The 25691-nt window shown below is 44.8% G+C and overlaps 1 long non-coding RNA gene across 1 annotated transcript in view; it reads left to right on the top strand.

Moving 5' to 3' along the window:
- The first annotated feature begins 17350 nt into the window (after nucleotides 1–17350).
- The window catches only part of LOC140083501 (uncharacterized), a 33801-nt gene continuing 25460 nt past the window's right edge, over nucleotides 17351–25691 (top strand). Inside the window, exon 1 of the long non-coding RNA XR_011849941.1 lies at nucleotides 17351–17415. This is a non-coding gene — a long non-coding RNA (uncharacterized lncRNA). The remainder of the gene's footprint in view (nucleotides 17416–25691) is intronic.

The following is a 25691-nucleotide window of genomic DNA, read 5'->3' on the forward strand; positions in this document are numbered from 1 at the left end:
GTGTACAAAAAAGAAAAAATTTTTTTTGCCATCTTCTGACGCTAATAACTTTTTCATACTTTGGCGCACGGAGCTGGGGGAGGGGTCATTTTTTGCGAAATGAGGCAACGTTTTCATTGCTACCATTTTGAGGTCTGTGCGACATTTTGATCATTTTTTATTTCATTTTTTATGTTATGTAAAAAGGTGTAAAAGTCGCATTTCGGACATTTGGGCGCCATTTCCCGCCTCGGAGGTCACCGCCGGCCGTAACCGTTTTTATATTTTGATAGATCGGGCATTTTGGGACGCGGTGATACCTAATATGTTTGTGATTTTTACTGTTTATTATGTTTTATATCCGTTCTAGGGAAAGGGGGGTGATTTGAACTTTTAATATTTTATTAATTTTTTTTATTTTTTAAACTTTTTTTTTTATTTTTTTTTTCACTATCTTTTAGACCATCTAGGGTACATTAACCCTAGATGGTCAGATCGCTCCTACCATATACTGCAATACTTCTGTATTGCAATATATGGCATTTTTGCAGCACATTCATTACAATGAGCCACTGGCTCATTGTAACGAATCTGCAGCTGCCAGATAGCCTCGTGTCAAAAGAAGACACGAGGCTACCATAGCAACCGATCGCCGCCCCCCGATGACGTTCGGGGGCGTGGCGATCGAAAAAAAGATGGCGGCGCCCACGCGCCGCCGTCTTTTAAACGCCGCCCGCGACTTTGCGGGTGGCGTTTAGAGGGTTAATAGCCGCGATCGGTGCAAGCACCGACCGCGGTTATTAGCGGTGGGGGTTTTGTGCAATATGCAAAAACCCCCACCTCTGTATGAAGAGGACTCAGCCCGTGAGCCCTCTTCATACAGCCCTTATACCTCTGCGCCGTAGAGCTACGGCGCAGAGCGTTAAGGGGTTAAAATGTATAAAAGTAAAAAAAGTCGCAAACAATCCCCACATGTTCTTATTAGAGATGAGCGAACATACTAGTCCGAGCTTGATGCTCGTTCGAGCATTAGCGTACTCGAAACAGCTCGTTGCTCGGACGAATACTTCGCCCGCTCAAGAAAATGGCATCTCCCGCCGTTTTGCTTTTTGGCGGCCAGAAACAGAGCCAATCACAAGCCAGGAGACTCTGCACTCCACCCAGCATGACGTGGTACCCTTACACGTCAATAGCAGTGGTTGGCTGGCCAGATCAGGTGACCCTGGAATAGACTAGCCCCTGCCCGCGCTGCTCGGATCATTCTATGTCTGGATGCCGCTAGGGAGGGAGCTGCTGCTGGTCAGGGAAAGCGTTAGGGTGTTCTATTAGAACAGTGTTAGGCAGGAGTGATTCTACAAGAACCCAACAGCCCTTCTTAGGGCTACAATAACGTTATACATTTTTTTTTTTTAATTTGCTTGTGGCTGGGCTTGCTGGCACTAGTAGTGCAGCTAGTACCATATTGTGAGGAATTTGCAGGGGGACTTGCTACCGTTGTGTTTAGCTCTTAGTGACACACATATCCACCTCAAACACCAAAGTGGGACAATTTATTAGGGGTTTGATTAGAATTAGGCAGAGTCTGCTGATTTATTTTTTTTTTTTACCTTTATTTCATTTTATAGCTCAAACTCATCTTGCAAAGCAGTGTGCTTTCAGTGTAGGCTACAAAATAGCCATAGGAGAACCCCAACGGCTTACTTAGGCCTACAATAGCGTTATATTTTCCTTTTTTTTGTTTGCTTGTGGCTGGGCTTGCTGGCATTAGTAGTGCAGCTAGTACCATATTGTAAGGAATTTGCTGGGAGACCTGCGACCGTTGTGTTTAGCTCTTAATGACACGCATATCCACCTCAAACACCGAAGTGGGACAATTTATTAGGGGTTTGATTAGAATTAGGCAGGGTCTGCTGATTTATTTTTTTTTTACTTTTATTTCATTTTATAGCTCAAAGTCATCAGGAACAGCACAAAATCCAGTTGTGTGCTGTCAGTGTAGGTTAGAAACTAGCCATAGCAATAGGATAGCATCGTTTTGTTAAACAAAAAATAAAAATAAAAAAAAATAAACACAAAAAAAAAAAAAATTAAAAGTTTACACTTTAATTTGGAAAATGTTTAACCCGAGGGCTAGGGGTAGAGGACGAGGGCGTGGACGTGGGCGTCCAACTACTGCAGGGGTCAGAGGCCGTGGTCCTGGGCGGGGTGAGACACCACCTGCTGATGAGGGAGCAGGGGAACGCCGCAGAGCTACACTCCCTAGGTTCATCATGTCTCAAGTTACTGGGACTCGTGGTAGAGCACTGTTGAGGCCAGAACAGTGCGAAGAGGTGATGTCGTGGATTGCGGACAATGCTTCTAGCCATTTGTCCACCAGTCAGTCTTCCACGCAGTCCACCCATGTCACCGAAATCAGCACTCCTCCAGCTCCTCCACCTCAGCCTCCTTCCCCCCAGTCTGCCCCCTCCTAGCAAAATTTGGCATTTGAACCGGCATACTCTGAGGAACTGTTTTCTGGACCCTTCCCACAGTCACAAACCACTTGTCCGGTTGCTGCTGAGCAATTTTCCGATGCCCAGGTTTTCCACCAGTCGCAGTCTGTGGGTGATGATGACATTATTGACGTAGTGGAAGAAGTGTGTAAAGAGGTGTCGGACGATGAGGAGACACGGTTGTCAGACAGTGGTGAAGTTGTTGTCAGGGAAGGAAGTCCGAGGGGGGAGCAGACTGAGGGATCGGAGGATGATGAGGTGACAGACCCAAGCTGGGTTGATAGGCCGGGTGAACACAGTGCTTCTGAGATGGAGGCGAGTCCTATAGCAGAACAGGTTGGAAGAGGCAGTGGTGGGGCCAGACGGAGAGGCAGGGCCAGAGCTGGTGCATGAGCGCCAAATGTTGCCCGTAGTCAAGCTCCCGTGGCGAGGGCTAGATTTTCAGAAGTCTGGAGGTTCTTTAAAGAAACACCGGATGACCGACGGACTGTGGTGTGCAACCTTTGCCAAACCAGGATCAGCAGGGGTTCCACCACTACTAGCTTAACTACCACCAGTATGCGCAGGCATATGAATGTTAAACACCCCACTCAATGGCACCAAGCCCGTTCACCTCCGGCCGGGCACACCACTGCTCCTTCCCCTGTGTCATCTGCTAGTCAGCCCCCTGCCCAGAACCACGGCCCAAACACCTCCCGTGCGAAAACCCCATCTTCGCCTCCACAATCCTCCACAGCAGCCACCAGCGTTCAGCTCTCCATACCCCAGACGCTGGAGCGCAAAAGGAAGTATAGCGCAACCCACCCACACGCCCAAGCCCTCAACGTCCACATCTCCAAGTTGCTTAGCCTGGAGATGCTGCCCTATAGGCTGGTAGAGACCAAGGCCTTTCGAAACCTCATGGCGGCGGCCGCCCCTCGGTATTTGGTCCCCAGCCGCCACTACTTTTCCCGATGTGCCGTCCCAGCCCTGCACAAGCACGTGTCAGAGAACATCATCCGTGCCCTGACCAACGCCGTTTCTGACAAGGTCCACCTGACCACGGACACGTGGACGAGTGCTGCCGGGCAGGGCCACTATGTATCGCTGACTGCACATTGGGTTAACTTGTTGGAGGCTGGGACCGAGTCTGACCCTGGGGCTGGTCATATACTGCCGACGCTGAGGATTGCGGGGCCTACCTCGGTCCAGGTCTCAAAGGCCTACTATGCCTCCTCCTCCTCCCACCCCTCCTCCACCTCCACCTCCTCCGAATTACCATCCGTGGGCATGGCGCCATCAGTCAGTAGCTCTAGGCACAGCAGCAGTGCTGTCGCTAAGCGACAGCAGGCGGTGCTCAAACTGCTGAGCCTAGGCGATAAAAGGCCCACCGCCCAAGAGCTATTACAGGGCATCACGGCGCAGACTGATCTGTGGCTGGCACCGCTGAACCTGAAGCCAGGCATGGTTGTGTGTGACAACGGCTGTAACCTGGTGGCGGCTCTGCAACTTGGCAGACTGACACATGTGCCATGCCTGGCCCATGTGTTAAATCTCATAGTTCAGCGTTTCCTCAAGACATACCCCAATCTGTCTGATTTGCTCACGAAGGTGCCCCGCATCTGTGCGCATTTCAGGAAGTCCAGCACAGATGCTGCAACTCTCAGGGCAGCGCAGCGCCGCCTCCAACTGCCCGCTCAGCGACTGCTGTGCGACGTGCCCACGAGGTGGAATTCAACATTAACCATGTTATCCAGAGTTTACCAGCAGCGCAGAGCGATTGTAGACTGCCAGATGTCAACTTCCACCAGAACTGGTAGTCAGGTCAGTCAGCTTCCTCAAGTCTACAATGAGGAGTGGACGTGGATGTCTGATATCTGTCAGGTGCTGAGTAACTTTGAGGAGTCAACACAGATGGTCAGTGGCGATGCCGCCATCATCAGCCTCACCATCCCGCTGCTTGGCCTGTTGAAAAACTCTCTGGTCAGCATGAAGTCGGAAGCTTTGCGCTCGTCACAAGAGACGGGGGAAGAAGATTCCCTTGTTGATAGCCAAAGCACCCTTAGGTCTGTTTCTCAGCGCATATCGGAGGAGGTGGAGGAGGATGAGGAGGAAGAAGAGGAGAATGTTGGCGAGACAGAAGAGGGGACCATTGTTCAGTCCTTCACTGTTCAGCGTGTATGGGCAGAAGAAGAGGAGTTGGAGGAGGAGGAAATGGGCAGTCAGGCCAGTGAGGGGAGTGAATTCTTGCGCGTTGGGACTCTGGCACATATGGCAGATTTCATGCTAGGCTGCCTATCCCATGACCCTCGCGTTCAAAGAATTTATTCCAGCACCGATTACTGGGTATTCACTCTCCTGGACCCACGGTACAAGCAAAATCTTTCCACTCTCATCCCTGGAGAGGAAAGGAGTGTGAGAATGCATGAATACCAGCAGGCCCTGGTGCACAAGCTGAAACAGTATTTCCCTTCTGACAGCGCTAGCGGCAGAGGGCGTACTTCTGCGGGACAAGTAGCGAGGGAGAGTAGGCGAGCAGGCAGCTTTTCCAGCACTGGCAGGGGTACGCTTTACAAGGCCTTTGCCAGTTTTATGTCACCCCAGCAAGACACTGTCATCTGTCCCCAGTCTCGGCAGAGTAGGGCTGATCTTTACAGAAAGATGGTGAGGGAGTAGGTAGCTGACCATACCACCGTCCTAAATGATCACACAGCTCCCTACAACTACTGGGTTTCAAAGCTGGACATGTGGCACGAACTGGCGCTGTACGCCTTGGAGGTTCTTGCCTGCCCTGCCGCTAGCGTGTTGTCCGAGCGGGTTTTCAGTGCAGCTGGTGGCATCATCACCGATAAGCGTACACGCCTGTCGACTGACAGCGCTGACAGGCTGACGCTGATCAAGATGAATAAAGCCTGGATTTCTCCGGATTTTCATTCTCCACCAGGTGAAAGAGGCTCAACCTGAATAATGTATGCACTCCTCCTCCTCATTGTCCTCCTTCTCCTCCTCTTTGTACACTAAAGCATAGGAAACTGGCTATTTTTTGCCAGGGCCAACTGGCTCTAGCTATAGTACTCTATGTATTTAATTTTTCTGGAGGGCCAACTACCCGGTCCTCTGTTTTAAGCAATTTTTGGGAGTTCCAAATACAGGCACTCAATCTATTTAATTTTTCTGGAGGACCACCTACCTGCTCCTCTGGTTTGCAAACTTTTTTGGACTGCCACATACAGACACTCAATTTATTTAATTTTTCTGGAGGACCACCTACCTGCTCCTCTGGTTTGAAAACTTTTTTGGACTGCCACATACAGGCACTATCCAAATTAAATTGTCTCCATAGCAGCCTCCACATGTCGTCTTTTTAGCTGGCTCCACACGTTGTCTCCATTGCTACCTCCACACGTCATCGCCATAGCTGCCTCCAAAAGTCGTCCATATAGCTGCCTCCATACATTGTCTCCTTATCAAACGAACTGTGTCAGGCAGAATTTTGGGTTGTTTTCATGGATTCCACATCAAACTTGTTAACTTTGTCGCCACCCTGCTGTGTAATCCACAAAATATACTGGCAAACTTTTATCATTTACCGATATTATTTCAGCGCTTCTTGCGCATATGTTTACATTCCCCTCACCCGCCATATCCTAAACTTATAAGAACGCTACTACACTTGATCTTTTACAAAAGGTTCTTAGAAGTGCTGTTTGGGGAGTAGCCTAGAGACAGGGGCTTGGACTGGCGAAAGCTCACCTGGCAGCGGAGCGCCAGCTCCATCTCAAGATCCAACTAACATAGTTTTAACTGCAGCACCTTTAATCTACTACTAGTTCACTGCCTCCATACATCGTCCCCTTATCAAACGAGCTGTGTCGGGCAGAATTTTGGGTTGTTTTCATGGCTTCCACATCAAACTTGTTAACTTTGTCGCCACCCTGCTGTGTAATCCACAAAATATACTGGCAAACTTTTATCATTTACCGATATTATTTCAGCGCTTCTTGCGCATCTGTTTACATTCCCCTCACCCGCCATATCCCAAACTTATAAGAACGCTACTACACTTGATCTTATACAAAAGGTTCTTAGAAGTGCTGTTTGGGGAGTAGCCTAGAGACAGGGGCTTGGATTGGCGAAAGCTCGCCTGGCAGCGGAGCGCCAGCTCCATCTCAAGATCCAACTAACATAGTTTTAACTGCAGCACCTATAATCTACTACTAGTTCACTGCCTCCATACATCGTCCCCTTATCAAACGAGCTGTGTCGGGCAGAATTTTGGGTTGTTTTCATGGCTTCCACATCAAACTTGTTAACTTTGTCGCCACCCTGCTGTGTAATCCACAAAATATACTGGCAAACTTTTATCATTTACCGATATTATTTCAGCGCTTCTTGCGCATCTGTTTACATTCCCCTCACCCGCCATATCCCAAACTTATAAGAACGCTACTACACTTGATCTTATACAAAAGGTTCTTAGAAGTGCTCTTTGGGGAGTAGCCTAGAGACAGGGGCTTGGATTGGCGAAAGCTCACCAGGCAGCGGAGCGCCAGCTCCATCTCAAGATCCAACTAACATAGTTTTAACTGCAGCACCTTTAATCTACTACTAGTTCACTGCCTCCATACATCGTCCCCTTATCAAACGAGCTGTGTCGGGCAGAATTTTGGGTTGTTTTCATGGTTTCCACATCAAACTTGTTAACTTTGTCGCCACCCTGCTGTGTAATCCACAAAATATACTGGCAAACTTTTATCATTTACCGATATTATTTCAGCGCTTCTTGCGCATCTGTTTACATTCCCCTCACCCGCCATATCCTAAACTTATAAGAACGCTACTACACTTGATCTTATACAAAAGGTTCTTAGAAGTGCTGTTTGGGGAGTAGCCTAGAGACAGGGGCTTGGATTGGCGAAAGCTCGCCTGGCAGCGGAGCGCCAGCTCCATCTCAAGATCCAACTAACATAGTTTTAACTGCAGCACCTTTAATCTACTACTAGTTCACTGCATCCATACATGGTCCCCTTATCAAACGAGCTGTGTCAGGCAGAATTTTCAGGTGTTTCACCAGATACATAGTGGAACTCGGCCCATCTGTCGCCGCCATGCTGGAGACCTGAAGTTGCAATCATAGCAGCGCAATATGGATGCCCCATACTGTCGCTCTTAATCATGGAACCATTTCCGTAAAAACAATTAAAAATAGAACCACTATGCTATTCCATTATTCCTAGGTGAAATATTCAAACGACCCGGCCTGATTTGAAAATTATAATTTTTTCAAAGTAAACGCTTCTGGCCCCCAGGCCCATTTTGGGTGGGGAGGAGCCGAGAGACAGGGGCTTGGACAGGCGAAAGCTCGCCTGGCAGTGGACTGCCAGCTCCATCCCAAGATTAGGCAGCCTCAGAGGCATCCATGCATGCTGCCCCTGCTGTTTCCTGTCCATTATGCCTCCACAATCCTCCACAGCGTCCACCAATGTCTCATTTCAACTCTCTATACCCCAGACGCTGGAGCACGAGAGGATATGCAGCACATCATCCCCTTATCAAACGAGCTGTGTCAGGCAGAATTTTCAGGTGTTTCACCAGATACATAGTGGAACTCGGCCCATCTGTCGCCGCCATGCTGGAGACCTGAAGTTGCAATCATAGCAGCGCAATATGAATGCCCCATACTGTCGCTCTTAATCATGGAAGTCGTCTCCATGGCTGCCTCCACATGTCGTCCCCTTATCAAAAGAGCTGTGTCAGGCTCATTTTTCGGGTGTTTCACCAGATACGTTATGGAACTTGGTCACTATGTCGCCACCATGCTGTGTTATCGACTAAATATACCGTCAACCTTTTGTTCACATAGGAAATCATTTCACCTCCTTTGGTGAAACCTGAGTCCATTTAGGGTATGTCGCCATGAGACTCTCTAGCCTGCCACTGCTGCCGCTGCCTCTGCATGCCGTCCCCTATAGTGTCAGGGTCAATTATTGCATGTTTTAGATGCTATCTAGCCTCATTCGGTCACTCTGTCATGGCCATGCTGTTGCCCATAATTTTGGCATAATGGTGCGATTAAGCAGCCTCAGAGGCATCCATGCATGCTGCCCCTGCTGTTTCCTGTCCATTTCCGTAGTGTTTCCATCCTTTTCTGAGGTTCCCAGGTGTTTGGCCAAGCTTCCCTGTGCAGAGCCTTGGTCCCCTTGAAAAATGCTCGAGTCTCCCATTGACTTCAATGGGGCTCGTTAATCGAGACGAGCACTCGAGCATCGGGAAAAGTTCGTCTCAGATAACGAGTACCCGAGCATTTTAGTGCTCGCTCATCTCTAGTTCTTATGCATGTCAGGGTAAGATGAATAACAACACACAAGTGTGCTGCAAGCAGAAGACTCTGAAAAGAGGCAACAGAAATACAAGGATACATGTTCCCCTATCATTAAAACGATATGTAGCTCCCCCTTGTGGTTGTAGTATTATATAGGTTTACTATATTTTCTATATTATATAGGTTTAATATTCTTAAAACCCTGGTGTAGGCGCATAATGCGTAGGAGATAGTGCTAGGAGCTGCTTACTTTACTAAGCAGCTCCTAGTGCTTTAGTTTTGGGTGACAGGTCCTCTTTAAAGGTGGGGAGATAGATAGTGGAGGAGGTTATGTGACAGTGCTCACCATGAGTGTGGATCTGTGAATGTAGAAGTCTCCTACATATAATTATTAGGTACTGTAAAATGTCTCCCCTGTTCTGTATCAGTCCCTTGATCGCAGCCAGTGATCCTACAGGATTTTCTCAGTCTCTGTCTTCACCTCAAGCAGTGTTATAAACTCATCTGCTGATACCCTTGTTGGGGGGTGAATGGTGAACTGTTTGTCTTCTCTGTGTGTTTGTAACTTTTCTTCTTTTTCTCCTCCTGCTGGCCAGCAAACCTTTGTCTCTGTCCACTATTGTTTCACCAGACAAACCAGTTCAGCAGCCACCACTCAGCATTACCTGATCTTACCTGTGTGTGCAAAACCTGAGCAGAGGGTGAGCTGGGGTTATATAGCTGCATCTGATTACTGCCAGGTGATGCTGAGCTGAAGCCATGTGGTTTATGTTTGCATTTCTAACTTTGGTTACTTTGTGTATATTGTAAACTCCCCTTTTATTTTTATATTGTGTATTATATTGTATTGTGGCATTATGTATATTAAGTAAGAAATATATCTTTGTGTGATGTTTGTTGTTAAAGGTGCAACCCAGGGGTGTATCCCTTTAAAACTCAAGGGAAATAGTTGGGTATTTAATGACACCTGTGTGTACATGGATTGTCTCTAGGTCAGAGTGTCTGATCTGACCACAGGGGAGCTGCTTGTTCCAAGGTAGCTGCAATCTATCCCCTGAATTATCAGCATTTTTGTTCTGTACATTTTATTTTTGTGCAAATAAATGCAAGCCTTTTCTTTGGACCTGAAGCCTGAGTAAAGATTTATTTTTTTTTAACGGCCAGAAGACCCCACATCTCAACATATGGTGGCAGTGGTGGGATGGCTGTTTGTACTGGACTAAGTACAGTTTACTACTCAGCTGATGGCAGGACGTACCAGGAGGTTTATAACGACGCAGTCTGCTAGACCACCGCAGCGCGCTAAAGCATCTGCACGTCCCAAACTGGTAGAAGGATCTCGCCAAAAGGCAAAAGCAGTTCCTGTATTGGAGATGGAGAGCACCCAGCCAGAGGTATGCAAACCTGTGATTCCAGAGGAGGGCGCTGCAGCTGGTACTGATCCACCAGTGAGTGCAACTGCTCCAAAAAGCATGGAGGAACTCCTTGTATGGTTGGTCCAGCGCCAAGAGTTAAGTGATCAACGTAGAAAAGAGGAGGAAAAATTCTACCGTGAAAAAGAGCAATGGAGGCGAGACAAGGAGGAGGAGCAACGCAGAATTGACATCAAGCAACAAGAGGTGGAAAGAGCAAGGAGAGATGAACAGTTTATCCAGGCACTACAAGCCATGCAGCAAAATCTTTCTCCTGCCACAAAATTAAAGCTGACCAAGCTAACAGAGACTGATGATATAGAGTCATATCTAAAAGTATTTGAAAGAGTGGCTCAAGCAAACAAGTGGCCTGAAGATCAATGGGTCCTTCATTTAGTGCCATTCCTCACCAGCAAAGCACAGCAGGCATATAGCCAGATGAGGACTGATGACGCTGAAAATTATAAAAAAGTCAAAACTGCAATTTTAAGACGTTAAGTTATTATCTATTGGGTAAAGAGTTTGTGTTAATTTCCGACCATTATCCTTTATTTTTGTTGCATACAGTGAAGGGTAACAATGCTCGTCTAACACGTTGGTACTTGGGCTTACAGCCTTACCGGTTCTTGGTACAGTTCAAACCAGGGAGTCGGCATAAGAATGCCGATCACTTATCCCGATTTGGTACCCAAGTCCAAGAGAACTACTTTGTGGAAGGGCAAGCTTCCACTTAAGCAGGGAGGTATGTTGGGGGGTGAATGGTGAACTGTTTGTCTTCTCTGTGTGTTTGTAACTTTTCTTCTTTTTCTCCTCCTGCTGGCCAGCAAACCTTTGTCTCTGTCCACTATTGTTTCACCAGACAAACCAGTTCAGCAGCCACCACTCAGCATTACCTGATCTTACCTGTGTGTGCAAAACCTGAGCAGAGGGTGAGCTGGGGTTATATAGCTGCATCTGATTACTGCCAGGTGATGCTGAGCTGAAGCCATGTGGTTTATGTTTGCATTTCTAACTTTGGTTACTTTGTGTATATTGTAAACTCCCCTTTTATTTTTATATTGTGTATTATATTGTATTGTGGCATTATGTATATTAAGTAAGAAATATATCTTTGTGTGATGTTTGTTGTTAAAGGTGCAACCCAGGGGTGTATCCCTTTAAAACTCAAGGGAAATAGTTGGGTATTTAATGACACCTGTGTGTACATGGATTGTCTCTAGGTCAGAGTGTCTGATCTGACCACAGGGGAGCTGCTTGTTCCAAGGTAGCTGCAATCTATCCCCTGAATTATCAGCATTTTTGTTCTGTACATTTTATTTTTGTGCAAATAAATGCAAGCCTTTTCTTTGGACCTGAAGCCTGAGTAAAGATTTATTTTTTTTTAACGGCCAGAAGACCCCACATCTCAACAACCCTCCCCCACCTTCCGCTCTTTGGACACTCTCTGCATAACATAGCAGTTTTTAACACTTAGTGCTGCTTGGGCGACTTGGGCTCCTTTTCGGACACTTTATTGCTTTTTGCATACTACATGTCCCTGTTTTAGGTTTCATATTAGTATGTATAATGGATTGTCAACTTTGGCTTGCATTCCACAGGAGGGGTTTATGGGCTTTACTCAGCAAATTTTGTATAGATATCCTGTGCAGTTTTTGGTGTGTTTTATGGCTTTTCTGTATGCCCTGTTGTTCATATGTGATTACAAATAAAGTTATTGGATTTTTACATTGATTGATCAGTCACTCAGGGTGACTTCATCAGGGAAAAAGAGTAACTCTCTTCCCTGATGAAGTCACCATGAGTGACGGAACACATGGGGCGGACATTTGTACCCCCTGGCTGCTTTAGGTGTTTGGTCCCTCGTCTACTACTCTGTCTACATACAGGTCTAAACTTCTTTGTGGATAATTCATTTGAAAGGTTGTGTTGAGAGGGCACTGATTTGTTTCTATTTATAGTACTAACTTTGACTACAATTAGTCAAATTTTTTTTTGTGAAAAACAAACACCTAGTGGATCAGTTGCTGTCAGGGAGGGTGTGTAGGTGAACACACCACATTCACCTTACTGAGTCTCGTTAGCGTACCTTGTTACACTTGTTAGGTGTTTTTAATATCTTTGTCTGGTCTTTGTCAATTGATGTACTTTTCTAAATAAAGTTTATTTTTGGTTCAGAGATGTATGAGATAGAGTGTGTCATTGTATGTTATATCTATCTCACCTATAACACACACAGAATCAGCTCTGCTATATGCCTCCCTCCTGGATAAAGACCCTATCTACCTGTAGCTAGCATAGTAAGTCTCTGTAGGCTGCTTGCTGCCAGGAAGTGCCTGCATCTGAGCTGCTCTTGTAATGTGGGGGGAGGGGCAAGAGGCAGAGAGCACTGCAATGTGCAGAAAAGAGAAGATAATTATGAGAACAATCCTACCATATTCAGTAGATTTACAGTCGTATCCAGGGACAACTAAATTGTAAACACCAGGACAGGCTGGAATTATATCTGTAAATGCTGTATTTTTGTTAATAACAGTGAATTAGAGAAAGTGTTATTTTGCAATCCTGAGTATATTTAAGAATATTGGCTTCCTAGGAATACCCCTTTAAAGATTTGCCTCTTGGAGCTCTTTGCCATTGCTCACTATGCATTCTCCATTACACTTTGTTTGGGTGGTAATATATATGCATAGTATATTAGTATATACCCCTTTCTTTCCTCAACATGCCTGAGTTGGCAACTTAAGCATAAGTATTAAACAATTGAATACTGTTTTATAATGTCTCAGATCACCAGCACTGAATGGGCATTTTATAACAGCTGCTAAGAGAGGGGAACAGTGTGTCGCTGTGTAATGATACTACAGTGGGATGCACAAAGCTTCAATTCAAGAGAGATTAGCTCTAAGATGTGTGCCATCTTATTGAAGGGATAACAGATTCTAAGCATGTCCTGGTATTAACCAGAAAATATGTTTGTAACGGAAAACAAGTGCCCAGTGTTCTGAATAGTAAATGGAGAAAATGGAGAAAATATTTAAAATTTGGAGAAAACTTGTAATCTGATAGTGATGCAGCATCTGTTTTAATTTGCTTTCTAAAAACTTGGTGCTGCAGTTATAAAAATGATTCATATCCTTTGACTAACATGTCTAGCATCAGTGGTTTATTAAGTCTACTAGAGGGGGCCAAACAAATAAGGTAAATGAATAGTTGTGTATAATACAATGTATATGTACCATCAAAATCAAGCATTGATAAACCAGGGACACTTACTCATAGATCCAGGCACTGTGACTGTGGTAATCTTCTTATATTTGTTTGGGTCTCTGATGGGTGTTTACAGAGGCCCTCAGTGCTGCTATGTCGCAGACAGTTACAATTGAGCGAAACATGTCTCCCCCTCCGCCTGCTCTCTCCATCCTCCCCTTGCCTAGCAGCAGCAGGAAGGGCTGCAAGTTTACATTACATCAATTACATATTTATGCACAGGTCATTGACTGTTAGGGAGGCCACAATATATTTACAGCCCAGGACTGTGATAGTCTTAAACTTATGTATATGATGATGAGAAACTAATATGCAGGGAGGCTTGTGTCATAGGTTGGCACAAAATTTCCCAATCACATACCAAAAGAAATTGGTGCCAAGAAATTATCATGGTATAGCTAATATTTAGAGTGACCCCCTAGAATAAGTTTCAGTGAAAAAAACTCATGTGTGAAAGAGCCCATTGAAGTGAATGGTTCAGTAAGACATCAGTGAAAAATCGCTGAAACCAGGAAGAGAAAAACAATCTTTCTGTGTCTGTAGACCAAAATGGGTTCAGTAAAAAGTATCTGATGTGTTATAATCCAAAATACAGTCCAGCTTGGGGCTTAAGTACTGGTACCCCGTACTAGGACAGGGGTGGTGGTGTGCCCATGTATTGTTGTTAATACAAGGACCTCTCTCTTGTCCTTGTATCTAACGCACAATACTGAGTCGCTGCATAGTGCTCGGCTCTCATGCCTTCTGAGCATTTCCACTAGCAGCAACTTCGGGAGACTTCTCTGATTCCTTCTAACAGTGCTGCATGCCACAGTTTGTCTGTAAGCAAGGCACTTGAACAGGGTAGTGCGAGTATAATTGTCCAGGTAGAGGTGGTATCCCTGGCCCAATAGTGGGTGCACCAAATCCTTGACTACCTTTCCAGCAATTCCCAGGAGGGGGGGGCATTCTGGGGGCACTATTCTAGAGTCCTTCCCTTCATATACACTGAACTTAAAAGAGTACCCTGATGCACTCTCGCATAGCTTATACATCTTCACGCCATGCCTTGCCCTCTTATTGGGCAGGTACTGGCAGAACTGAAGTCTCCCTTTGAAATGTACCAGGGACTCGTCAATTGATATGTGCCTCTCTGGAGTATACACTTCATAAATTGGGCACTGAGATAGTCTATATGGGCCGGATCTTATACAATCTATCATATCTGGGGTTATCTCTGGGTGGGCACTGTGTTTCACTTCTCTCAATAAACTTTGACTTTTTTATTAAGTATTTGAAAAGAGCAGCTAGCCAACAGTGTGCAATTGTAAACTATGAAGACATATAACTAGAGATGGGTGAATTTGTTGAAATTCGGTTCGACCCGATTTGCCAAATCTTAAGAAAAAATTTGTTTCGACCTGAATCGAATCGTGATGAATCACGTTAAAACAGATATTTCCTGGCTGCAGAGAGCCTGTTTGCTATTGTAGAACGTTGTGCCATGCTCAAATATGCATAGGGAGCGTGGTTTGGTCTTCAAACAATGCTGTGTTTTAGTATGACACGCACATGGCACCCGCTGTTCTTAGAATTGCTTCACTCTTGAATTCCATGGGCACTTACAGAGGCCAACCTCACCAAATAAGTGAAGCGGGAACGCAGCCTGACAAGGTAATGTCTGTGCCATCTCGAAAGGACTGATCTGAGGACCAAGATCCCACTATAACATCAGTGCACTCTTTTTACACTGACATCAGATGATTTCATAGATTACGACAGAACCTGTTCTGTTAAATGAAGGGGAAAACCAAACATAGTGGCAACGTCATAGAGTGGTGGAGGGTGAAAACAGCATTATGGAAATCACATGGTGTTCCAGGGAGACAGCGGTCAGTTGGCAGCAGCATGAGTAGACCGCAGAGTGCCACAATGACAAATTATGGAGGTGGCGGAAACATGGTAGGCCACAGAGTGTGGAGGTGGCGGCAGAAGCAGAAAGCCACAGAGTGGCACAATGACAGAGTGTGGAGGTTGAGCAACCTGGTAGGCCACAGAGTGGCACAATGACAAAGTGTGGTTACAACAGTGGCAGCATTAGGTCAGAGAGTGGCACAATGACACATTCTTTAGGTGGCAGCAACATGGTAGGCCACATTGTTGATCAATGATAGAGTGTGGAGGTGGAGGCAGCAGCAGCAGGAGGCCACAGAGTGGCACAATGACAGAGTGTGGAGGTGGTGGCAGCAGCATGAGGTCAGAGAGTGGCACGATGACAATTTATTTAGGCGGTAACATTATGATAGGCCACAGTGTGGCACAATGAAGTTCTACTTCATTCGAATCGATTCACAAATCGCTACATATTAGTTCAAAATCTCATCAATTTCCAATATCTAGAGGTTTATTCACAGCAGAAGTGTATTAATAAGAACAAACAATGCAGACATTCTCTCTCAAACTATGTGTCATGGACTTTTATAACCCCATGATAAACTTTCTGCCATTCGTTAGGGGCTATTCTGAGTATCTCCGTAGGGAAAGGTTTGCCTTTTTTTATTCATTTCACAATGTTTCCACGTAGAGTGCCAAATAGAAGAATTCTCATAGGCCTAAGAGGCTTATGGATGTAAGATTGAATATTATATTCAAATCAACCCATCCTGCAAAATGTGATACTAGCAAGATGTTTCATAATAATTTTAATTTACTTTACTTTAACCCTTACAAGACTCATTTTTTCATTTCTGTTTTTTACTCCCCTCTTTCCAGAATTGATAAAGTTTTTATTTTTATGTTTACAGAGATGTGTGAGGGCTTGTTATCTGTGGGACAAATTGTACTAGAAAGCTGGAAAAAAAATTCCAAGTGCGGTGCAATTGATAAAAAAAACACATTTGCTGCTTTTTCTTGCACCGATTTCATTCTACTCTCCAAGTGACACTTCCCCTTTTTTATTTGTGTTGATAGGATCACATGGATACCACATTTATACAGGTTTTATTAGGTTTTAGCAGATTTCAAAAAATGTAAATGTTTCATACGAAAAAAAATATTTGACATTTTGCCAAATTCTGAGGCCAATAACTTTTTCACCCAGCGGTACGTACTGGCGTTATTATTTATATCAATTTGGGACCTATACACTAATTATATGACCTATAAAATGGCAAAAAAGTGGCGATTTGGGTGCTATTTTCTGTTATGTTGTTCACAGCCAGGATTTTATTTTAAAAGAACAAGCATTTTGGGAGGTGACATTACCTAACGTGTATGATTTTTACTGTTTATTTTTTTATGTGATCTAGGGAAAGGGGGGTGGTTTAAACCTTTACATTTAAAAAAAATATATATTTTTTAATAATGATCTAGGGAAAGGGGGTGGTTTAAACCTTTACATTTAAAAAAAAAAGAATTTTTAAAAATATTTTTTTACTATTATTTCACACCCTCTAGGATACTTTAACCCTACAGGATCTGATTGCTCATATCATATACTGCAATACTACTGCATTGCAGTATATAGCAATATTGATAATGTCTTCAACTGTTTGACTGTGTTTCGGAGTGTCTCTGTCTGCGACTGTCTATGTTTCTGTCTGTCTCTGTCTCTGATTGTCTCTGTCTTTCTCAGACTGTCTCTGTCTTCGATTGTCTCTGACTGTCTCAAACTATTGCTGACTGTGACTGTCTGTCTCTGACTGTCGTTGTCTCTGACATTGTCTGTCTCTGATTGTCTCTGTCTTTGACTGTTTTGAATAGCCCCTAACGAATGGCAGAAAGTTTATCTCTGTATTTGTCTCTGACTTTTGTCACTTGTCTATGGGGGGATTTATCAGAAGTGTCTGAGAGCAGAACTGTTCTAGTTGGCCATGGCAACCAATCAGAGCGCAAGTTTCATTTTCCCACAGTTGTTTACTAAACAGCAACCAAACATGGCTCAGCTTGTAACTGCCACAGCAGCAGACAATGGTTCCTGTATAAGGTGGTTAATAGCTCTATTTAGGAAAACGCAGGGTTAAAATTTTGGCTCAAAACCTAGTGTATGATGTACTCTGAGTCACAGAGAGTGGCTGTGCAAAATTTTGTGATTGTAAATGTGATGGTGGAGATTATTTTAGCGAACATGCATACATACATACACACAAATACACTCAGCTTTATATATTATATATATATATATATATATATATATATATATATATATATATATAAACAAAATACATATATAAACAATACTTAAGAACGCCCAACATACAGACGACCCCTAGTTACAAACGGACCTCTGGATATTGGGAATTTACTGTACTTTATCCTTAGGCTACAATAAACAGTTATAACAGTTATTAAAGGTGTCTGCAATTAAACTCTAGTGTAAATTCTGGTTCTCATGACAACCCAACATTTTTAAAATCCAAGTGCCACAGAGACCAAAAAAATTCTGTCTGGGGTTACAATGATAAAATATACAGTTCCGACTTACATACAAACTCAACTTAAGAACAAACCCACAGAACCTATCTTGTATACTGCCTGTATAAGTGTATTTATTAACTATAATTTACACATAGTCCCTTGCTCTACAAATACATAAGAATACACTTAGACCACTTTTAAATGTTGCTTTTAGGCTTTTACATTGCACAAATATTGCTTTTACAATGCCTGTACATTAAATACAATGCAAATGCACACTGTAGACAATCACACATTCATACATACAGTACATATGGTTGTTTTGTATGATAAACTAGGGAATATTTTGGTGTGATAAACTAGGGAAAAGTTTCTGAATTTTTTATGCCGCCAGGTGAGTTTACTGTAAAGGGGCCTACTAAGGCTCTGTCACCCAAGGGTCTACAGAAACCTGGAGCCAACCCTGCATACATGCAATACATATAATACACAATTACCGTATGCAGTGACATAACTAGAGTCCCCAACAGCCAACAGTCCCCAACAGGGCCCCCTTCGCTATGCATAAAAACATTGAACATTATCCACCAGAAATTCACTTTCTCAGACAAGAAAAACAGCCGGTTGCGGCACCTCCATCAACCACTTTATGTGCATAGTCCACTGGCGACCTAAGCACGGAACCAACTGGTTAGTGCTCAATATTCAGGATTGTGTGCCATTGACTGTGGTGCCAATGTTCCAGAAAAAAGTAATAGTCCAAACCATTGTATAGAAATAAAAAGAATTGGACGGCACTCACCCAAATCCTGTGGCATAAAAAGTTCTTCTTTATTGAAAAAATCGAGACATCACAAACAGGTTGCAGCGGGGAGGGAGTTATGCATGGTGCTCAGAGAGAGGCTACGTCCGTTTCGCGCTGTCTGCGCTTCTTCCGGCCTCCATGTGGGGATTAAAACCCATGCAGGCTTTTAAGCTCCCAGGGTGGGATAAACACCCGCCCTAATCGTGGTTATACGCATAGTGATAGGTTCAATACAACAACACATTGGTTGGGCGGCACCAATCATATACAGCCTAAACCAAATGGCTAAAACTCACCTGGGGTCCATGTGCGCCACACCTCTACTCCCCTTAACAGGTGTATCCGTGGTTTACGGTGCCTTTCCGGACTCGGCCGGTAGCTCCGCCCCCAACAGGATGTTCCACGTGGGAAACGTCACCTGACCCTAACCCCGCCCACCGCACGCACGGGTCACATGACGCGTCACCGTAGTAACCGCTGACGGCGTTCTAGCGACACTATGTGAGTGACTCAGAGATGGGGGGGGGGGGAAGGAGATATATGGGAGAGAGGATGTGCTTGCACGTTGGCCACAGTAGGTGATACGAAGCCTTGTTATATTATGGCGTACATGTGTTTAAATAATTTCATTCTATTCTATGTAACCACTTACGTGAGCTAGTATATACCTGTGGATTAAAAACAATAAGGTGGGTACGACTTCCACCTAATCACCCATTATGTACATTGCAATAAGGATATAAGGCTCGGTCAATGAGACCCCGAACATCATATTTTAGTTTATAGAAAAATGTCCCAGTCAATTGGTCTGGTCCCATGGCATTTGAACGTATGATCCACCTATTCTCTGTCTGTAATAACAGGCGTTCTCTGTCTCCTCCCCTCTCTAAGTTTTTTATGACCTCAATACCCGCAAATTTCAAAGCTTTTATATCTCCTCCATGACATTCACGTATATGTTGTATGAGACGGGGGGCCCCTACACCTGTTTCCACTGATCTCAAATGTTCTCTTATCCTCTGATAGAGGGGTCTAATTGTTTTACCTATATAGTATCTTTTACAGTTGCATATCAGGACATACACGACAAAACTGGTTTTGCAATTTATAAAGCTATTCACTTCCACTCTTTGTCCTCCATATTCTACCACCTTTGTGGCCAAATTGTGTGGGCAACATTTACACCTGCCACATCTAAAATTCCCTCTTATGGAGTCTTTTTCTAACCAATTTTTCACATTTGGAGTCGAAGTGTAGGAGCTTTTTACTAGTTTGGATTTGATGGTTCTACCTCTCCTAAAACTGACCAAGGGGCCTCCCTTTGCTATCGAAGTCAGTTCTGCATCGTTCTCGATTATATGCCAGTTGTCTTTTAGGGCCTTTTTAATTAGCTCTGCCATTGGTGAAAAGTCAAAGGTGAAGGAAAACCTTTCTTGTCCCTCTCTTTTTTGTTTCCTTTTTTTCTATAGATCCAACTGTTCTTTTTTTCCTGCTTTTTCATAGGCTCTATCTACTAATTTGTCGGGATATCCCCTTTTCTTTAACCTCTGTTTTAATTCTTTTGCTTGTTCTTCAAAACCCTCCCTTGTATTGTTGATCCGCCTCAACCTGAGGAACTGTCCATAGGGAACCGCTCTCTTGACATGGCTTGGGTGGTAACTATTGAAATGCAGTAGGGAATTAGTTGCTGTTTTTTTCCTATGTACAGACGTGCAGATTTCGTTATTTTTTACTTCCACTAGCACATCTAAAAATTCAAGGGTATTTTCGCTGATCGTGTGGGTGAACCTCATGTTCATATCATTACAATTATTCAAGGATCTGACCATATCTTCAAACAACTCTCTGGTCCCAGACCAGAGAATAAACACATCGTCCACATATCTCCAATACATTTTGATGTATGGAATATAAGGGTTGTCAGTACTGTAAATATATTTACTTTCAAACACAGCGAGGAACAAACCTTGTGTAGTCCTCCCCTTTTTGGCCGTTTTCTATAACCTCTCTTACTGCTTGTACCCCCTTCTCGTGGGGGATGCGGGTATACAAGCTCTCTACGTCAATAGACGCTAATAACCAGTTCTCATTCCAGGTCTGTTGGTTTAAAGCATTAAGGAACTCATTTGTGTCCTTTAGGTATGAGGGGATATCTTTCAGGACTGGCCTTAACAGCCAGTCGATATATTGTGAAAGCGGCTCCGTTAACGAGCCAATACCCGCTACTATCGGGCGCCCCGGCGGGTTCTCTAAACTCTTATGCACTTTTGGTAAGAAGTACCACTCTGGTTTTTTGGGGAAGGGGGGTAGTAGTTTCTCTGCCATTTGTTTGGATAGTGTGCTTTTTTTTACGTGTGATCTCAAAAATGTTCTTAATTGTATTGTATATTTTTGTGTGGGGTCCCCGGGTAATTTTTTGTATGTTACCTCATCCCCTAATAATCTCATGGCTTCTGCTTTATAATTGGCACTTTCCATTACTACTATATCCCCCCCCTTGTCAGCTTGTTTCACTATAACCCCCTCATCTTTTCTTAGTGCCTCTAATGCTCGATATTCCTCTTTTGTCATATTATGGTTGTCTTGCTTGTAAATGAGAGCTTCTATGTCTTTCACTACCAACTTATATCCTTATTGCAATGTACATAATGGGTGATTAGGTGGAAGTCGTACCCACCTTATTGTTTTTAATCCACAGGTATATACTAGCTCACGTAAGTGGTTACATAGAATAGAATGAAATTATTTAAACACATGTACGCCATAATGTAACAAGGCTTTGTATCACCTACTGTGGCCAACGTGCATGCACATCCTCTCTCCCATATATCTCCTTTCCCCCCCCCATCTCTGAGTCACTCACATAGTGTCGCTAGAACGCCGTCAGCGGTTACTACGGTGACGCGTCATGTGACCCGTGCGTGCGGTGGGTGGGGTTAGGGTCAGGTGACGTTTCCCACGTGGAACATCCTGTTGGGGGCGGAGCTACCGGCCGAGTCCGGAAAGGCACCGTAAACCACGGATACACCTGTTAAGGCGAGTAGAGGTGTGGCGCACATGGACCCCAGGTGAGTTTTAGCCATTTGGTTTAGGCTGTATATGATTGGTGCCGCCCAACCAATGTGTTGTTGTATTGAACCTATCACTATGTGTATAACCACGATTAGGGCGGGTGTTTATCCCACCCTGGGAGCTTAAAAGCCTGCATTGTTTTAATCCCCACATGGAGGCCGGAAGAAGCGCAGACAGCGCGAAACGGCCGTAGCCTCTCTCTGAGCACCATGCATCACTCCCTCCCCACTGCAACCTGTTTGTGATGTCTCGATTTTTTCAATAAAGAAGAACTTTTTATGCCACAGGATTTGGGTGAGTGCCATCCAATTCTTTTTATTTCTATACAATGATTATCCACCAGAAGCCGTAACCAATGCCCCCCCTCACCAGAAGCCATAATTAATGTCCCCACTCACCAGTAACCCTAATTAAATGTCCCCCTCACCAGTAGCCATAATTAATGTCCCTCCCTCACCAGTAGCCATAAATAATGTCCCCCCCCACCAGTAGCCATAATAAATGTCCCACCATCCACCAGTAGCCATAATTAATGTCCCACCATCCACCAGTAGCCATAATTAATGTCCCCACTCACCAGTATCCATAATTAATGTCCCCCCATTCACCAGTAGCCATAATTAATGTCCACCCCTCACCAGTAGCCATAATTAATGTCCCCCCATCCACCAGTAGCCATAATTAATGTCCCCCCATCCACCAGTAGCCATAATTAATGTCCCCCCTCACCAGTAGCTGTAATTATTGTCCCCCCCACCAGTAGCCATAATTAATGCCCCCCCCTCACCAGTAGCCATAATTAATGCCCCTCCCCTCACCAGTAGCCATAATTAATGTCCCCCTCAGCATTTGCCATAATTAATGTCCCCCCACCAGTAGCCATAATTAATGTCCCCCCAACCACTAGAAGCCATAATTAATTCCCCCCCCACCAGTAGCCATAATTAATGTTCCCCCAACCACCAGAAGCCATAATTAATGTCCCCCCTCACTAGTAGCTATAAATAATGACCCCCCATCCACCAGTAGCCATAATTAATGTCCCCCCTCACTAGTAGCCATAATTAATGCCCTCCCCCCTCACCAGTAGCCATAATTAATGTCCCCCCCACCAGTAGCCATAATTAATGTCCCCCCATCCACCAGAAGCCATAATTAATGCCCCCCTCAGCAGTAGCCATAATAAATGTCCCACCATCCACCAGTAGCCATAATTAATGTCCCCCCATTCACCAGTAGCCATAATTAATGACCCCCCCTCACCAGAAGCCATAATTAATGCCCCCCTCAGCAGTAGCCATAATTAATGTCCCACCATCTACCAGTATCCATAATTAATGTCCCCCCATTCACCAGTAGCCATAATTAATGACCCCCCCTCACCAGTAGCCATAATTAATGTCCTCCCTCACCAGTAGCCATAATTAATGTCCCCCCATCCACTAGTAGCCATAATTAATGTCCCTCCATTCACCAGTAGCCATGATTAATGTCCCCCCCTCACCAGTAGCCAGAATTAATGTTCCCCCATCCACCAGTAGCCATAATAATGTCCCCCCTCACCAGTAGCCATAATTAATGTTCCCCCATCCACCAGTAGCCATAATTATTGTCCCCCTCACCAGTAGCCATAATTAATGTCCCCCCCTCACCAGTAGCCATAATTAATGCCCCCCCTCACCAGTAGCCATAATTATTGTCCCTCCTCACCAGTAGCCATAATTAATGTCCCCCCTCACCAGTAGCCATAATTAATGCCCCCCCCTCACCAGTAGCCATAATAATGTCCCCCCATCCACCAGAAGCCATAATTAATGTCCCCCCTCACCAGTAGCCATAATTAATGTCCCCCCACCAGTAGCCATAATTAATGTGCCCCCATCCACTAGTAGCCATAATTAATGTCCCCCCATCCACCAGTAGCCATAATTAATGCCCCCCCACCAGTAGCCATAATTAATGTCCCCCCAACCACCAGTAGCCTTAATTAATTTCACCCCCAGCAGTAGCCATAATTAATGTCCCCCCATCCACCAGAAGCCATAATTAATGTCCCTCCTCACCAGTAGCCATAATTATTGTCCCCCCCACCAGTAGCCATAATTAATGTCCCCCCCACCAGTAGCCATAATTAATGTCCCCCCATCCACCAGAAGCCATAATTAATGCCCCCCCACCAGTAGCCATAATTATTGTCCCCCCTCAGCAGTAGCCATAATTAATGTCCCCCCACCAGTAGCCATAATTAATGTCCCCCCACCAATAGCCATAATTAATGTCCCCCCAACCACCAGAAGCCATAATTAATTCCCCCCCCCCAACAGTAGCCATAATTAATGTTCCCCCAACCACCAGAAACCATAATTAATTCCCCCCACCAGAAGCCATAATTAATGCCCCCCCTCACCAGTAGCTATAATTAATGACCCCCCATCCACCAGTAGCCATAATTAATGTCCCCCCTCACTAGTAGCCATAATTAATGTCCCCCCCACCAGTAGCCATAATTAATATCCCCCCATCCACCAGAAGCCATAATTAATGCCCCCCCACCAGTAGCCATAATAAATGTCCCACCATCCACCAGTAGCCAAAATTAATGTCCCACAATCTACCAGTATCCATAATTAATGTCCCCCCATTCACCAGTAGCCATAATAATGTCCCCCCCTCACCAGTAGCCATAATTAATGTCCTCCCTCACCAGTAGCCATAATTAATGTCCCCCCATCCACCAGTAGCCATAATTAATGTCCCCCCCATCCACCAGTAGCCATAATTAATGTCCCCCGTCAAAAGTAGCCATAATTATATTTCCCCCTCACCAGTAGCCATAATTATATTCCCCCCTCACCATTAGCCATAATTAATGTCCCCCCCTCACCAGTAGCCATAATTAATGCCCCCCTCACCAGTAACCATAATAATGTTCCCCCTCACCAGTAGCCATAATTAATGTCCCCCCATCCACCAGTAGCCATAATTATTGTCCCCCCTCACCAGTACCCATAATTAATGCCCCCCCCCTCACCAGTAGCCATTATTAATGCCCCCCCTCACCAGTAGCCATAATGATTGTCCCCCCTCACCAGTAGCCATAATTAATGTCCCCCCTCACCAGTAGCCATAATTAATGCCCCCCCTCACCAGTAGCCATAATTAATGTCCCCCCCACCAGTAGCCATAATAAATGTCCCACCATCCACCAGTAGCCATAATAATGTCCCTCCATCCACCAGAAGCCATAATTAATGTCCCCCCTCACCAGCAGCCATAATTAATGTCCCCCCACCAGTAGCCATAATTAATGTGCCCCCATCCACTAGTAGCCATAATTAATGTCCCCCCATCCACCAGAAGCCATAATTAATGCCCCCCCCCCACCAGTAGCCATAATTAATGTCCCCCCAACCACCAGTAGCCATAATTAATTTCACCCCCACCAGTAGCCATAATTAATGTCCCCCCATCCACCAGAAGCCATAATTAATGTCCCCCCTCACCAGTAGCCATAATTAATGTCCCCCCACCAGTAGCCATAATTAATGTCCCCCCATCCTCCAGTAGCCATAATTAATGTCCCCCCTCACCAGTAGCCATAATTATTGTCCCCCCTCACCAGTAGCCATAATTAATGTCCCCCCCTCACCAGTAGCCATAATTAATGCCCCTCTCACCAGTAGCCATAATAATGTCCCCCCTCACCAGTAGCCATAATTAATGTCCCCCCATCCACCAGTAGCCATAATTAATGTCCCCCCTCACCAGTAGCCATAATTATTGTCCCCCCTCACCAGTAGCCATAATTAATGTCCCCCCTCACCAGTAGCCATAATTAATGACCCCCCTCACCAGTAGCCATAATTATTGTCCCCCCTCACCAGTAGCCATAATGAATGTCCCCCCCTCACCAGTAGCCATAATTAATGCCCCCCCTCACCAGTAGCCATAATTGATGTCCCCCCACC

Source organism: Engystomops pustulosus, chromosome 1 (genome assembly GCF_040894005.1).
Source record: "Engystomops pustulosus chromosome 1, aEngPut4.maternal, whole genome shotgun sequence".
Taxonomy (NCBI): domain Eukaryota; kingdom Metazoa; phylum Chordata; class Amphibia; order Anura; family Leptodactylidae; genus Engystomops; species Engystomops pustulosus.